General features: G+C 42.2%; 1 protein-coding gene and 1 long non-coding RNA gene across 8 annotated transcripts in view; one reads left to right on the top strand and one right to left on the bottom strand.

Moving 5' to 3' along the window:
• The window catches only part of LOC113631511 (uncharacterized), a 53,261-nt gene extending 39,188 nt beyond the window's left edge, over positions 1-14,073 (top strand). The window contains exons 3-5 of one of the 7 annotated variants that reach the window (XR_003437359.1): positions 3,803-3,906; positions 7,408-7,512; positions 13,671-14,073. This is a non-coding gene — a long non-coding RNA (uncharacterized LOC113631511). Of the gene's footprint in view, positions 1-3,802; positions 4,487-5,136; positions 5,241-5,954; positions 6,898-7,407; positions 7,513-13,670 lie in introns of those variants that run through there. The other 6 variants (XR_003437361.1, XR_003437362.1, XR_003437360.1 and 3 more) reach the window with 6 other exon arrangements.
• Positions 3,789-16,790, bottom strand: part of ASPH (aspartate beta-hydroxylase) — a 386,751-nt gene continuing 373,749 nt past the window's right edge. The window contains exons 29-30 of the transcript XR_003437357.1: positions 7,481-7,610; positions 3,789-4,101 (exon numbers count right to left, since the gene is read on the bottom strand). The gene's annotated coding sequence lies outside the window, so the exon portion shown is untranslated. The remainder of the gene's footprint in view (positions 4,102-7,480; positions 7,611-16,790) is intronic.

Here is a 16,790-nt window from a genome sequence, read left to right as displayed (position 1 = left end):
GGAACCACACAAGGTGCTTAGGGTGTAGTAGGGAGCTTTACAGACAAAACCTCAGTACTTACAGAAGTCAAATTCTTGTTTGTGTGTGTGGAGCAGTGAAGGCGATAGAAAATAACAAACAGAGGTACAGTATAATTTCAGGTCTTGATCAGTGCTATTCTAGCTCCTTTATGAGCTTCTCCTTACAATCATTTACATTCTACAGGTAGATCTCCACCTGTCTTCTCTTAGGCGTGGAATGGTATGATGTTTGGTTTCAGGGGCATCTTTTCAAGTAAGACAACAGAGCAGGAGTAGAGGTCAAATAAATCTCTAAGGAAGCACCTTGTATACTATCTGTCAAAAATAACAGAAAGATTTGCCACTGAAGTGTTCATAATTTTTAAAAAACTCTGAAAGTTGACCTTGCTATAAGAAAATAGACCCTGCTGAATAGAAGGGAGATATATACTTTGGAAATCTAAGTACCGTCTTTCACTTAAGGAATACATCATTCAACTTCCTTTCACACCAGTTACTTATTATTGCTTTGAGAATAAGGTAGCTAAAATGTGAATTTTTTAGTTTTATTTTTTATTGTGGTAAAACATACATAACAACATTTACAGTTTTAACCATTTTTGAGCGTACAGCTCTATGGTGTTAAATACATTCACATTGTTATACAACTATCACCACCATCCATCTCCAGAACTGTTGATCACCCTGAACTGAAACTATACTCGTAAAACAAAACCTCGCCATTTACCCTGCCCCCAGCCCCTGCTAACCACCATTCTACTTTCTGTCTCTATGAATTTGTCTAGTACCTCATGTCAGTGGAATCATACACTATTTTAAAATATTATTTTTAAAACTGACCTACTCTGTATAGGAATCAAATAGTAAATTACTAGCACAAGTTAACTCTGTTCTGACCATTGTCACTGATTGTGGTTTTTATGCATTTTGCTTATTAAATCTGTGAGGTGGTGTTAGTGAAGGAGATGATTTCAGGTCATTTTGACAAAATAAATCACTAGAGCCCTCTCATGACATACAGGGCTTCTAAGTGAATTGAAGAAGGCAAGTTTCAGACCAAGATCAACTTAACTACTTATGTGTTATGGTTATTGATTTCCTAATTGGAAATATAAGGTTTTTTTTTCTTGGCCATGCAACTTGCAGGAGCTCAGTTCCCCAACCAGGGATTGAACCCGGGCCCCGGCAGTGAAAGCCGGGAATCCTAACCACTAGGCCACCATGGCACTCCCAGGAAATATAATTTTATAAGAGCTTTAGGTCCTACATCGTATGCGTTCGAGGTGATGCTTCTGGTGCCAATAAAAAAATTTCTCTGATGTTCAGAATTATTTTCTTTCCTGAAATAGCACTAAAAATGGTTTTGAGGGCTTCCCTGGTGGCGCAGTGGTTGAGAGTCTGCCTGCTGATGCAGGGGACATGGGTTCGTGTCCCGGTCCGGGAAGATCCCACATGCCACGGAGCGGCTGGGCCCGTGAGCCATGGCCGCTGAGCCTGCGTGTCTGGAGCCTGTGCTCTGCAACGGGAGAGGCTGCAACAGTGAGAGGCCTGCGTACCACAAAAAAAAAAAAAAAAAAAAAAAAAAGGTTTTGATTGATCATAACACATGCATTTTAAAATGGGCTAAAATTGATTACAGCGTACTATTTGATTTAAACAAAACCCAGATTGTAGTGATAACGCCAACAAAGGCATTAGCAACATCACTTTCATTTTCTGTGTCTTTGCTAATTGAGTAGACAGATTTTTCCTTTTAGCAAACATACTGATAAAACATCTTTAGCTGTTTTGCCACCATTAATTGATGGCGGGCAGGCCTTCAATGCCTATAAATTTGATGTATGTTCAGCAAAGCCACACATTTTAAATCTTGACTTTTAAGATTTTGTAAGTGTTAAATATGTTTTAACTCACGACGAGAAGTGCTTAAATTACATGTTACTCAAGCATACTTGAAGAGGTTAGGGAAATCGTTTTGGATGCTTTCAGTTTTCTGTCCTCTGATTGACTTTGGAAACGCTCCCGTCTGCTCACAAAGTTGAAGCGCGTGGATTTTGTACCCACCAGTGCAGGTCGCAGGCTACAGACCCAGTAAGAGTTGTACCCGTGTTCCAAGAGTGCTTACTGAGTATTTTTCAGCAACTTAAAGGGCCGGGAGACTGGAATTTAGAAAATAGATATGCTTGTGTGCCACTTACTGGCTCATACTAACCTGAATTACTGTGTGTTCACGTGTTCTGTTTCTCTTCTGGAGGAGACTCGCTATTCATTGCTATTTTATTAACTATGTTATTTATGGTTGTCAGTGGTGATGGTGATGGTGGTGATGAGGATGATGACGACTTTTACCGAGAAAGCCAAGGACAGGAGAAAAGACCAGATGGGAGGAAATAAGGGCATGAAGAAAAGCAAGGGGCAGAATTTCTGGGCGAGCCAGCCAGTCCTGTCACTCTGCTCTGCTCGCACGGGCCATGTTTCAGTTTTGCAGGCACTCTTGCCTCTTTCTTTAGATGGAAACAAATCTCATTTTAATTGTAAAAGCCTTCATTTACAGTGAATTTAACAATGAACAAGAAATAGATAACTAATAAGTACCTACTTATAGCACAGAGAACTCTACTCAGTACTCTGGAATGACCTACATGGGAAAGACTCTAAAGAATCTAAAAAAGAGTGGACGTATGTATATGTATAACTGATTCACTTTGCCGTATACCTGAATCTAACACGACATTGTAAATCAACTCTATTCCAATAATTTTTTTAAAAAAGAAGTAGACTTGCTGGTGAAGATGTGGAGGAAAGGGACCCTTCCTACACTGTTGGTGGGAATGTAAACTGGTGCAGCCAATATGGAAAACAATATGGAGGTGCCTCAAAAAATTAAACATAGAACTACCGTATGATCCAGCAAGTCCATTTCTGGGTATCTAAAGGAAATGAAACCATTATCTTGAAGAGATAGCTATACCCCCATTTTCATTGCAGCATTAAATAGCCGAGGTAGGGAAACAACCAAATGTCTGTCAACCGATGGATGAATGGATCAAGAAAATGTGTGTGTGTATATATATATATATATATATATATATATAGACAACGGAATAATATTCAGCCTTTAAAAGGGAAGGAAATCCTATCATTTGCAGCAACATGGTGAAACTGGAGGGCATTATGCTAAGTGAAATAAGCCAGACAGAGAACGATGGAGTGGCATCACTTATTTGTGGAATCTAAAAGAAAAAAAAAAAGTCAAACTTATAGAAGCAGAGCTTTGAAAAGTGGATGCCAGGGGCTGAGGTTGGGGAAAATAGCGAGAGGTCTGTAAAGAGTAAAAATCTTTCCGTTATAAGATGAATAAAGTCTGAGGACATAGCATATAATGTGGTGACCACAGTTGATAACACTGTACTGTGTGAATGAAATTTGCTAAGAGAGTAGAACTTAGATGTTCTCACCAAAAATAAAAAAGGGGGGGTAAATATGTGAGGTGATGGGTGTGTTAATTAATGGGGGAATCCTTTCACAATATACACGTATATCTAATTATCGAATCGGTACACTTTAACTATCTTATAATTTTACATGTCAATTTTACCTCAGTAAAGCTAGGAAAAGAGAAGTGAATTTGCAGATTTTTAATTAACCAAATGCAAAGAAAAAAAATCTTGGTATTTGAGTAGTCAACATAAGAACATTCAGCAAGAACACAGCCCAACTCAGTTTTCCAAAGAATTGATTATTTTATATTTTAAAAGATTTCTTTTCTCCTACATCCTAGAAAGTCCAAAGCAGTGTCATGCACCTGGCAAGGAGAGGAGAAGAAAATGTTGTCTCATATTATTGAACAAGTGCGTACACACCAGGAGGACCACTTTGAATCAGGTTTGAGCCAAATCATACTTAACAAAGGTGGCCCGGGGAAGGGGTGGGCACCAAGAGACAGAAGCATCCCATGAAGCACAAGCCCAGCAGAATCAGTTCTCACCCCTGTGACCCAGGCATTATACCCGCGACGCCAGCACAGACACAGCTGTTACTTACTGCTGTCCTTGCCTGGAGCAGCTGAATGGCTTTCACCTAAACCATAGAGAACATCCTTGGTAAGTGCATTCAAAATCGCCACTGTGTTTATGTCATAAAAGGGAGGTATAAGGAGACATTACTTAGATTAGAATTGCTCTTTGCTTGTCTAGTGAAATTATTACATAATTAACATTCTTGTTCCCGTAAGAGTTTATTCTGCACAATGGAATGTTTTGAAGAAAAGCAATGCCGAACTTTGGTTTCATTTGACACATGCCAAAGCTCTAGTGTAAACCTAGAGTAGGAGAGCAATGCAGAGTCCCTAACTCTGGGGCGCAGCAGGTACAAAACATTTAAAAACTTCCAATGTCTGAAAAATTGCATATTAAAGATTCCTAAGCCAGGCATAGTCAAGAATTCTACAGCCAGACTATTTACAGTAAGTCCCCTACATACGTGTGAGTTCGGTTCCCAGAGTGGGTTTGTCCAATTCGTTCGTAAGTCCAACAAAGTTAGCCTAGGTAGCCAACTAACACAATTGGCTATATAGTACTGTACTGTAATAGGTTTATAATACTTTTCACATAAATAATACATAAAAAACAAAAAATAAACACTTTTTAATCTTACAGTACAGTACCTTGAAAAGTACAGTAGTACAGTACAACAGCTGGCACACAGGGGCTGGCATCGCGTGAACAGGCAAGAAGAGTTACTGACTGGGGGAGGGAGAGGAGGCGGGAGACGGTAGAGCTGAAGGGTCATCAGCAATAGCAGACGGAGGGCGAGGTTTAATTTCACTCACGCCTGATGGTGATGGAATGCACGGTCGCATCTTTGAAAGTTCACAACTTGAAGGTTCGTATGTAGGGGACTTACTGTACAGCATTTTAGTCAACGTCTATGTTTAAAAAAATCATTCATAAAGTGATTTAATATATCATCTCTGCTTAAAAACTGCAGCATATCATTAGTGAATAACTTCGGAGTGCACTGAAAATGAAAACTTCATTTTCAATTTTAAGAATGAAATACAATACCAATTTAACTATTGCTTAAATACCTGGAAAGTCAAACTGTCTTTCCTAGGCAGGTTTTCCATTTGGGCGAAACCGCTCACATGAGAGGTAGCATCACCCACAGAGGGACTATTTTATGGCAATCACAGCACTAAAGCACATTGGCTAGTATATACTGTATAAATCACAACATCAGAGGGGTTCCTGACCTTGGCATATTGGAAGTCCCCAAAACACAGCAGATCGGGTAACCCTTAAGCGCAAAGATAATTCTCTCTAGGAAGGAATCACTATCGTGGTATCTTCCTTGATGGGAACATTGGTGGAAGGCAGTTATCATGTGCAGTCCTGGGTGGGGTTGGGTTAAACTTGACAGAAACGGCAGCCGAGGTGCTGAGGGCAAAACCAGAGATGTGGTAACGGAAGAGCGAGACAGTGCAGGCAGCATGTGGTCACAGCCATCCCGAGGAGAGAGATTCCAATAGCCTGCCTCAGGAAGCGTCGCCTATGCATTCAAAGTCATCTTCTGGCTTAGCCTTTGTGAACACACACTCACGGGGCTCCGGAGAGCACTCGGCACTGTGCGCAGCTGCACGGGTGTTGACGGTGAACAGCAGATGTAAGCAGGCCGGTGCCGGTGCCGCAGGCAGCCCGGGCTGCAGCCGTCGGCACAGCGCTGCATCGCTGCAGGCAGGGGTGCTCTGGCCCCAGCTCCCCAGCTGCAGCACCAGGCTAACAGGAGGGGCTGCTGTATCGTCGCCTTGGCGGGGTGGCCGAGGTGCAGCTCTGCAGTAACTCTACGCCCAGCTGATCCCTCCCTTCACACGAATGTGGTCTCTGCCCAGAGCACACGATCGAGCCCCCTTTTCTGCTTTCTCCTCCTCCTCTTGCTGTCAGTCAGTGTGACTGGCAGCTCTCCCCTGCCCCCTCGCCCGGCTAAACTGGGGCAGCAGATCCCTGTTTTTAGTCATGATCTGTGCACTTATATGCTAGATCTTACTTATTAGGCTGTCCAACCCCTGCCTTTTATAGAGGCTATGAATAGCCAGAGAGTTAGGAAAGTGCTTAGAATTGCTTCCTTAGATTAACTGTGGCGCCCTGGGCTGTGTCTATAACATCTGAATGGTCAGGGACATCTGAGAGCCCACGTGCCTGTAAACAAGTCTGACTATTAGGTGATAAAGGCAACGCACAGTCCAAAGGAAGGAACCAGACCGCGTTCTGCCTTTCCTTTAGCTTCCAGCAAGCAGCTGTTCTCCGGGCCTCTTCTTCCCATACGCCAGCTGAGTGGGAAGAAGTATTTTTACCCCTCTCTCTCCTTCCCACTTCGCCATGCCAGGGATGCGTCATTTCTTTCTTTACCCCTCTGGTGAAGCTGTTGGTTAATAAGAGCTGGGGGAGGGGTGGGAGTTCTGACCTTCAGGGCCCTCGGGTCTTGTGTGGAAAGTGAGGGGTCCTTTCTGGTCCAGCTCAAACGTACCGACAGCCTCTGAGCACCCAAGTTCTGCGTTTAGTTCTGCTGAGTCTTTTTTCTTTCTTCTGTCTTCTACTATCTTAATGTGGAAGTGCTAGCTCCCCAGAGGAAACACCCCAGCCAGGAAGTGGATACGAGAGAGAAGTAAGGGATGCTGGGGAGGAAGTAAGGGTGATGAGAATGGAGACACCAAACACAGAGGTTTGCAGCCTTAACCCGCATGAAGACGACACGAGGAGCTTGCATAAATTCAGATCCCCAGATCTCCCCGCCTACTTGAATTTGGATTCAGTAGCTCTAGGATGGAAGTACTGGACCCCAGAATCTACATGCTGGCGCCCTGATAATATCATAAAAGTGAGTCTTGCATGTTTTCCTGTCCTACAAGAATCAAGTACCTGTGGCTTGAGCTCCCTGATCTAAGTCAGTGCTTCCAAGTGATGTGTGCTCAGATACTGCTTCCCAGGGGGTGGCCCAGGGACCCTTGGCTAGCCTCATCCATTTCCCTTGCTGTGTTTTCCAAATACTGTCATTTGTTCTGAGTGTGCTGATGTGAAAGAGGTTGTGAGGCAGTGGCTAAGCCGTACTGTTTTAGAATCCCATACAGGCTAACTATCCCTTGAGTAATAAAGTTAATTTCAGAGGAATTATAAATAAACTGAACGAGGAGAGTAGAAAGGATATAGTTTGGGGCCAGGTTGGGGTTCAGGAGAGGTCTCTGCACAACGTCCTTGTCCACTGCACCAATCCAGAGAGACAGAAAGCCCTGACGAAAGGGAGGATGCCACAGTTCACATTTTTCAGACAAGGGATGCTCTCTTGTTGTGTCTAATCACTGCTTCTTCTCTTTCTTTCACCTTTTGACAGCGGTTCTCACTGCCTTGCGTTTTTAAAGCATGTCGTAGGATGCTGCTTGACTGTCCAGGAAGATAGTACTCACCCATCAGCTGTACGGGTTCACAGGCACGTCTGGTGAGAATTCAGAGGGATTTTTTTCTTTGTTTTGAGGTCAGAGGATGGCATCATGTCAGTGACAGCACATCTGCTGAACTTGTCTTTGACATCAGCATCTGGAAAGATAGAGATCAGGTGGCCTTCCTCTGCCAACCAGAGCCCATGCCGCGTTCAGACAAGTTCCCCCTCGTATATGATTTTCAGCCTCCCAGGCTGCAGGCAGTGTCGGGTGACAGGGTGGCCAGTGTTCCGGGTACTCTCACCCTCCGGTTCCTTGTCCTTGACTTGTCCTTTCCTGCTAGTGTCTGCCAGAGGGTTCAGAGCAACGGTAGCAAAGAACACTTGTTGCTCTGAAAGCCCGTCACACCTGCTCCCGCTGGAGGTGCTGCAAGGGGTGGAGGTGGAGGTACCAGTAATTTAAGATGGTCTTATTGGCAATTTAGTTAAACCTGCTGTGCTGTACTGTCTCAAAGCAGCAAGGTAAATGAACGTTCTAGTGACTGAATCAGCTGGCATTTGAAAGGGGGGGGACAAGAGAGAGACACCTCCCCGGAAATCTTGACAGGTGAAAAATGACCCAGAAGAATCCTTTGTTAAAGAGTCAGCTTGGCTGGCACAGGTACTAAAAACCAACTGATATTTGCTATAATTTGCTTAAGATTTCTGCTAAAAGTCCCTGCCCATTTCACCAGCACACAGAGGACAGGGGATGGGTTTTACATATTGTTGTTTTCTACCTACATGCTTTTCTTTGACTATCAACTCTCAATTATTTGTAATATCGCAAATACACAATTATGGTTTAAAAAAACCCACAGATTATTTTTAGTTGACTTTTACACGTAGTTTTATATTTACATATGAAAATGGGTGTGCTGCATGCTTGGAGAATTCATGTTTAACAAAGTAATGAAGCCCGACTGGGCTGATCGCCCTCTGCAAGTGTTGGCCGTCTGCCCAGTTCCTGTCGGACTCCTTTTATGGGCTCTTATCTATAACCCATGATGTCCTGGGATTCAATATTAGCAACACTTGGACATTTTGGCTAGGAGGAGAGATGAAGTTAAATGTTTGCATCTCTACCTTTGTCTTTTGACAGAATGAATGGGAGTTGCAAATGTAGTGAAGCACACTGGCCGTGCTGAGCAGGCTTGGTGCCGCTGAAGGGGGCAAAGGATTTGGTAGCACATGATGTGGGTCTGAATCCCAGTTCTGCTACTCAGCAGTATAGCCCTAAGCAAGTAATTTCGTCTCTCAAACATCAGACGCTCACCAGCTAAGGGTCATCATCATCAGTGGCCTGCTTACCTCCTGGGGTGTGTGTGAAGGTCAAAGAGGATGGGAGATAGGAAACCATTTAGTAAACTGCAACTCGGTCTTTTATATTTCAAACAAACAGTCTAGGGCTCCAGTGCTAGTAGGTCTCCTACACGTTAACAAAGCGGTATCTTAGCTTGAGCGAGCGGTCATTCTCATAGTGATCAAGAATGAGATTTTCTACACACAGAGAGATAGTCCGCCCCAAATAAATTGCAAATTAACTTTCAGCTTACTTCAAAGTTTCTTTTCAAGCTGCAAGAGTATGAGAAGGAGGCATCAGAACAGATATCCTCATGCCGAAATCAGGAAAACTCAAATAGAGGCTCAAAGCCAGTGGTGTAGCTTCTACACCTCCGACCTGCCCAGGGTGCAGATCTTGGCTTTTTCTCCTCTCCCACCCCCAAACCCTGAGGTGATCTCATTTAACCCTGTGGTGTTGAATGCCATCTATATGCTGAAGATGCTGGAAGTTACAGCTCCAAATTGAAACTTTCCCCGAGCTCCAAACATATACCCAGTTAAATTTTCAATACTGTCACTTGGTTATCTAACAGGTACTAGAAAATTAACATGGCCTCTACTGAGCCATTGATCTCCTCTTCAAGTCCACTTCCCACCGAGCCTTAAATATTTCAACCAATGGCAGGACAATAGCTCAGATCAAAATTACAGTAATCATGCATGCTAGACTCTGCCCTGGAGCCTACCAGGGTTCAAATCTCAGCTCTGCCGCTTATTAGCTCTGTGACTTTGGATAAATTACTTTATCGTTCTGTGCCTCAGTTTCCTTATCTGAAAATGGGAACCATACAGCACCTATCTCTTCATGTTTTTTGGTGAAGATAAAATATGTGTTAGTACACATCAAGCACTCACAACGGTGCCTAGAGCGTTGTAGGTTCTATGGAAGGGTTTGCTGTTGTTATCATTTCCTCATGCCTTATCTAAATTTCATTAGCTCTACTTCCAAAGCATACCTTGAACTGGATGACTTTTCACTATCCCAGTACCACAACCCCAGTCCAGACCATCATTCCAGCTCTGCAGAATTCCCAGGCCTTTCCTACTCGCCTCCCTGTCTTTGCTCTCCCTCTGCTCTATCCATCCTCAGCAGAGCAACCAGAGTCTAGGCTCCTTACCTGCAAGTCCCACCTGTTCTAGTCCTGCTTTCCTTTCCAATCTCATTCCTGTTCCCTACCTCATTCAGGATGGTCTAGCTGCCATGATGGCGCATTTGCATCACTTAATTCTCAGCTCAAATGGCATGTCTTCTAGGAGACCTTCTCTTGTCTCCACCATCAGAGGCCTCCTCTACCAGTCACTGCCCACAATCATCATATCCTCCTCTTTTCTTCATAGGCTTAGCAGGATCTGAAACGACCGTATTAATGGACAGGCCTAGAGGTCCCTGTTCATTTCATCCCATGGAATCTCAGGTCCTTGACTGCGAGGACCCACTTTGTCTCCTTTGTTGCCATCTGACAGTGCTAAACTTTACCTGATGCTTGAGAGCCTGGAAAACAGTAAAGTCTAAGAAATCCCCCCATCCTTTGTATTTGAGAAATGATTTGCTTGCAAAGAACCATCCTTCATCATACACCATGATCAAGTGGGGTTTATCCCAGGAATGGAAGGATTCTTCAATATATGCAAATCAATCAATGTGATACACTATATTAACAAATTGAAGGATAAAAACCGTATGATAATCTCAATAGATGCAGAAAAAGCTTTTGACAAAATTCAACACCCATTTTTGAAAAAACTCTCCAGAAAGCAGGCATAGAGGGAACTTACCTCAACATAATAAAGGCCATATATGACAAACCCACAGTCAACATCATTCTCAATGGTGAAAAACTGAAACCATTTCCACTAAGATCAGGAACAAGACAAGGTTGACCACTCTCACCGCTATTATTCAACATAGTTTTGGAATTTTTAGCCACAGCAATCAGAGAAGAAAAAGAAAGAAAAGGAATCCAAATCGGAAAAGAAAAAAGTAAAACTGTCATCGTTTGCAGATGACATGATACCATACATACGGAATCCTAAAGATGCCACCAGAAAACTACCAGAGCTAATCAATGAATTTGGTAAAGTAGCAAGATACAAAATTAATGCACAGAAATCTCTTGCATTCCTATATGCTAATGATGAAAAAATCTGTAAAAGGAATTAAGGAAACACTCCCATTTACCATTGCAACAAAAGAAATAAAATACCTAAGAATAAACCTACCTAAGGAGACAAAAGACCTGTATGCAGAAAACTGTTAAGACACTGATGAAAGAAATTAAAGATGATACAAACAGATGGAGAGCTATACCATGTTCTTGATTGGAAGAATCAACATTGTGAAAATGACTATACTACCCAAAGCAATCTGCAGATTCATTGCAATCCTTATCAAACTACCAATGGCATTTTTCACAGAATTAGAACAAAAAATTCACAATTTTTATGGAAACAAAGACCCCAAATAGCCAAAGGAATCTTGAGAAAGAAAAATGGAGCTCGAGGAATCAGGCTCCCAGACTTCAGACTATACTACTAAGCTACAGTAATCAGGACAGTGTGGTACTGGCACAAAAACAGAAATATAGATCAGTGGAACAAGATAGAAAGCCCAGAGATAAACCCACGCACATATGGTCACCTTATCTTTGACAAAGGAGGCAAGAATATACAATGGAGAAAAGACAGCCTCTTCAGTAAGGGGTGCTGGGAAAACTGGACAGCTACGTGTAAAAGAATGAAATTAGAACAAGCCCTAACACCATATACAAAAATAAACTCAAAATGGATTAAAGACCTAAATGTAAGGCCAGACACTATGAAAATCTTAGAGGAAAACATAGGCAGAACACTCTCTGACATAAATCACAGCAAGATCCTTTGTGACCCACGTCCTAGAGAAATGGAAATAAAAACAAAAATAAACAAATGGGACCTAATGAAACTTAAATGTTTTGCACAGCAAAGGAAACCATAAACAAGACCAAAAGACAGCCCTCAGAATGGGAGAAAATATTTGCAAATGAAGCAACTGACAAAGGATTAATCTCCAAAATATACAAGCAGCTTATGCAGCTCAACATTATAAAAACAAACAACCCAATCCAAAAATGGGCAGAAGACCTAAACAGACATTTCTCCAAAGAAGATATACAGGCTGCCAACAAACACATGAAAGAATGCTCAACATCACTAATCATTAGAGAAATGCAAATCAAAACTACAATGAGGTATCACTTCACACCAGTCAGAATGGCCATCATCAAAAAATCTACAAGCAAAAAATGCTGGAGAGGGTGTGGAGAAAAAGGAACCCCCCCTTGCACTGTTGGTGGGAATGTAAATTGATACAGCCGCTATGGAGAACAGTACGGAGCTTCCTTAAAGAACTGCAAATAGAACTACCATGTGACCCAGCAATCCCACTACTGGGCATATACCCTGAAACAACCATAATTCAAAAAGAGTCATGTACCACAATGTTCATTGCAGCACTATTTACAATAGCCAGAAGATGGAAACAACCTAAGTGTCCATCATCGGATGAATGGATAAAGAAGACGTGGCACATATATACAATGGAATATTACTCAGCCATAAAAAGAAACAAAATTGAGCTATTTGTAATGAGGTGGATAGACCTAGAGTCTGTCATACAGAGTGAAGTAAGTCAGAAAGAGAAAAGCAAATACCGTACGCTAACACATATATATGGAATCTAAAAAAACCCAACCAAACAAAAAATGGTTCTGAAGAACCTAGGGGCAGGACAGGAATAAAGACGCAGATGTAGAGAATGGACTTGAGGACACGGGCAGGGGGAAGGATAAGCTGGGACGAAGTGAGAGAGTGGCATGGACATACATACACTACCAAATGTAAAACAGATAGCTAGTGGGAAGCGGCCGCATAGCACAGGGAGATCAGCTCGGTGCTTTGTGACCACCCAGAGGGGTGGAATAGGGAGGGTGGGAGACAGACGCAAGAGGGAGGGGATATGGAGATATATGTGTACGTATAGCTGATTCACTTTGTTATAAAACAGAAACTAACACACCATTGTAAAGAAATTATACTCCAAAAAAGATGTTAAAAAAAAAAAAAGAACCATCCTTCCCCAAAATGACTTAGTTCATGGATGCCCCCTGTTTACCTATAACAAGGCCAGACACAGACCTTCCAAGTTTCTATTCTTTGCCTTCTAAATGACTAGCTGAACTGCTTGTCTCTACTGAGCAATTGGATCGAAATATTTATTAACCAAACTTTGGTTAATATTCTCTCCTTCCCCGAGACCACTGAACTGTAGCCCACCCTCAGCCTGAGCCAGCAGGCGGGTGAGAATACGTTGGCTGCAGGGTAAACTGTTCTCTGATCTACTGTCTGATCAGACCACTCCTTCACCCCACTCTCCCACACAGATTCTTTCTAGCCTTTTCACTCCTCCCTGTAAAAGAAAAACCCTTGTTTAACCGTTGAGGTATTCACAGATCTTATGGCCACAGCTTCCTTTCTATTGTAATATTCCTCTTCTCCTACTGCAATAATTCTTTTCCTCCCTTGCAATAATCTTTCTGAATAGTCTCTCTTAAATAAATCTGGAATTGTTTTTTTATTTGACAGTTTCTGGTGTCTGAAAGGCGCCTGGCGCATCGTAAGCACTTAATGGGTATCTATTATGGAATAAAAATAGAGTGTCATCTGGGATTCTAGTCAAAATACTGCAGCTTCTGTATGGCAGCCCTGTGCGCGGTGGATCCGTTAGGGAACCGCTGACCAAAACTGCCCGCCTTGGCCAGGCACGATGGTAACCACTTGCCTGGGCTGTCTCACAACAGGAGGTCCCGATAAGGAACACGGTGCTTGCACGGTGCTACCACCGAAAACTAACCGGGAGAATTCGAGAGGGGCGGAAAGGAGGGAGGAGATGCCAGCCCATAACATATCCTGCCAACCTCCCAGAATCCTTCTTGCTGGAATCCATCTTGGCTGAGAGAGGCACATGCCACCCGGAAGGATGCTGAGTCAGACCAGATATGGGCAACAAGCAAGATGACTGGCCAGAGACAACCCGGAAACTAACCCCATGACCATAAAACCTGAGACTGTGAGCCATGTGCCAGAGCAGTTCTCCTGGGTTCCCTTACCCCACGATCTCCGCCCAGGCGCCCCTTCCTAGTAAAGTCTTCTGCTTTGTCAGTACGTGTGTCTCCTCAGATAATTCATTTTTGAGTGTTAAGAGCCCACTCTTGGGCCCTGGAAGGGGTCTCCCTTCCTGCAACAAATCTAATGCTCATTGCTTAATACCCCCTCCCACCACCAACTGCTATGAAGCACACAGACAAGGCATTCAGGCCAAGAGTAGGTGGCTGATGGTAGAACTGGAATTGCCATTTACCCAGCCACTTCTTTCATTCTTATTCACCTGCAGAAAAAATGCCTGCCCTGGTCGTCTCAAGAGTTTAGTTCCCTCATTCTCCACTCTAGCCTGCATTGTGTACCACCCGGACTGGGATGCTGGATAAAGATGAGATGCTGGATAAAGATGCTGAATAAGGATGGGTTTGTCTTTGTATCTGCAGGAGGCGAACTACCCATGTAATCCAGGGCTACTATTATAAATAAAATTTCCCACTTTTCAAGCAGATATTTAGCATCTTATAACTTTTGTATCAAATTTGTGTCGTATTCTTGGTTACATTTAAAAATTAAAACCAACAGAAACAAGACAGAGTAAAATAAAATACTCACTAAGCCCTAAATACTGCCACCCCAACACATACACACAATCTTCCATTATTTTTACATTTTTCTTTGCTTTAGATCACCCGTGCTTAGTCTCAGTCTGACTATAATTTTACGGGAAAAATTATCTTCAGCCTTGAAAGATAGAGCAACTCCTATATTTTCCATATACTGTTTAAACAGCTATGATTTAAAAAAGCCAAACTTTCCACACCAGTTTAGTTTTTCCTCTTCTCGTGACTAACCTAAGCATCCTTCTTAGTTGCAAATATATTAAATGATAATCATGACTGAGGTACATAGCTAATTTGGGTTTATTGCCTTCTTACATGCATAACAAACGAGCTTTGCAAGTTGGTATGATTATGTTTCAAGACCCATAAACTATTCATTTTATCATAACTGTATTGTCAATTTTGAGTTAATTTATTTAAGAAAATTCTGCTCAGTGCTCTTAAGGAATCTATCTCAGGACTGGGCATGGAAAAGGGCGTCAATTAACTCTTTATTGGTGGGTTGATCATGGAAAGAGACTCTGCCATTCATGGGCCCTGGTGGTTACTCAGCACAATAAAAAATGCTGACACCAGCTGTTCTGGTGATAAGAGAGTCATTCTGAACTTGTAAGAATTAGAAATGGCTAATTATTCCGGATGAAAAATTTTAAAAGCAACATTCGGTTTATTTTAAATATTTCACATGTCAGGTAATCAGGTAATTTGTTGAGTACCCTCATCATGCTTGGTGTTGCACTAACAGCCAATGGGGTGATTAAAAAAATGACATAAGAGCTCTTCTTTCAACACTGTTTTTAAAGAATCTATTTTTATTTTGTTGCCATTTGCTTGGGTTAGTTTAAACATTCTTCGAATTTATTTTCCTTACATTACTGATGTGTTCCTTTATTCCAGCTGAAATTGGCTCTATTTCCCAGAGTTTAAATCTTCTTGACAGTTATTGATAATGCCATTTCTCTACCCAGTGAATCACTTCACCCAGGACATACTTAATTCCTTTAAGCTTTTCTCTTCTTGCTTTCTTCTCCTCCTCCATCTTAACCAAATTCTGATTACTGAGCTCATTACAGTTTGTTTCCAGGTGTGTTTTAACATGTAGCGAATCTGAAATGTTTTCATTGAAGCAGGGAAATGGCTACCTTCCTCATTCATCCCACTGCTACCGATTTTCAAGCCCTAAGAATTTATCTCCATTTTGAAGATACATCATGGCAAAGGAGGACACAATCACTGATTCTTTTTAAGTTTGGATGGCTTAAAACTAGCTTAAAACACATCCTTTTTCTCCAGATAAACTTAAAATTTGGCGCTACTTTCTTCAATTGATTCACACTTGTAGTGTCTTATGTCTTCAAAATTCATATTATAGACTCTGTTCAATTCTCCAAGTATGAATAAGGTTGTCAGGCAGCTTCAAGACTGCAATCAATGAGTAATACATAAAGAGTGCAACGAATAAGTTAATTTATGGAAGGGCTCTCTGGTGATGAAAAGAATTAATGAAGTTTCCAAAGGTGCCCAATTTGTAATCTGGGGAGAATCTGATGCTGAGAGATCTTGACTTCAAGCCAAAGAAACAAAGACTACAGACCTACGAAAACCGGAGAGGGAGAGAATTATTATCTAACTCAGAGATTGCAAACAGCAGAACTCCAAACTTCGTCTGGCCTACAGATTGTTTTTATTTCTTTAACTTTGGTTTTGAATGCTTTTAGGAAAGGCAAGCTGATCTGTCCACCACACTTCCCACCATCAACACTGCCCGACCCCTGAACCCATTCACGCATTTGTATTACCCGCCTGGCACCTCAAGGCATTTCAATCTGTGACCCAGTTTTCACAGTAAGGAAATGAGAAAACTGTGGAGGTGAGTGATTTGTTCAAGGTAACTGATGAGCAGTGTGTTTCATAACGCGGGTTACCTCACCCACATCCTGACTGTCCATCTAGAATCCTTTGTACTTCAGCCTTGGTTATATTAGTCTGAGAGATGAAAGTCAGAACCAACTAAAAATCTATGAATGAAATCACAAAAGTAGTTTAGAAGAAGGAGTTATGAAAAGGAAGCTTAGTTCAGGAGGTTGAGTAATTTAACCAAGCTGAAGGAGAAAGCTGGGTTTTGTGTCTTATACTCAACACCCTCCCCTACACACACACACACACACACACACACACACACACACACACACACACACA

Source organism: Aethalodelphis obliquidens, unplaced genomic scaffold (genome assembly GCF_003676395.1).
Source record: "Aethalodelphis obliquidens isolate GAN/ISIS:26980383/991018 unplaced genomic scaffold, ASM367639v1 scaffold33, whole genome shotgun sequence".
Taxonomy (NCBI): Eukaryota; Metazoa; Chordata; class Mammalia; order Artiodactyla; family Delphinidae; genus Aethalodelphis; species Aethalodelphis obliquidens.
Note: the sequence above shows the minus strand (reverse complement) of the source record. Positions and strands in the feature narration are given on the sequence as shown.